Below are 608 nucleotides of genomic sequence, written 5' to 3' on the forward strand. Positions count from 1 at the left end.
ATTGGTTTTTGGTCAAATCATTCCTCTAAGTAGTATAGCATTTGTCTGTCAATTTGCTGTACAGAGGTAATTTGTGTTTGCTGTGATGCTAAGCACTGTGACAGTGATGTGTCAAATAGAATAATAGTTACTAATTTTGGAAGCAAGATTGTCATCCACATCCTAAAAAACATGTCTCTGGAAACCATGAATTTTGATAAATGTTGGTAGTTGTAGAGGAGGGGCTTCAGGGCTTTTGTTCATAGGGTTGCAATATGTCATGCTAGACTTGAATGCAATCAACAACAACAACATGATGGACAGTGTTTGGTGGAGCTCCAGGATTAAAATCGGCTTGGAAGCAGGAGTGGCATCCACTTCCAAAATAGCTTGTCTCCGGAAACTATGAATTTAGAGAAATAATGAAAACTGTACAATTGTTCAGGCCTTTCATTCATAGGATCACTATGAGACATCTGTGACTCAATGGCATTTAACAACAACAACAACAAAATAACAATTTAAACCATTTTAGTTGAACTGCTTGCATATCTATAAATTGGAGTAGTGTGGCTGTTTTTTTTAAAGTAAGGTCTAGAAAACCCTATGCACAACAGAACACACGCAGA

Source organism: Elephantulus edwardii, unplaced genomic scaffold, assembly GCF_000299155.1.
Source record: "Elephantulus edwardii isolate Elephantulus edwardi_28Jun2011 unplaced genomic scaffold, EleEdw1.0 scaffold00144, whole genome shotgun sequence".
Lineage (NCBI taxonomy): Eukaryota > Metazoa > Chordata > Mammalia > Macroscelidea > Macroscelididae > Elephantulus > Elephantulus edwardii.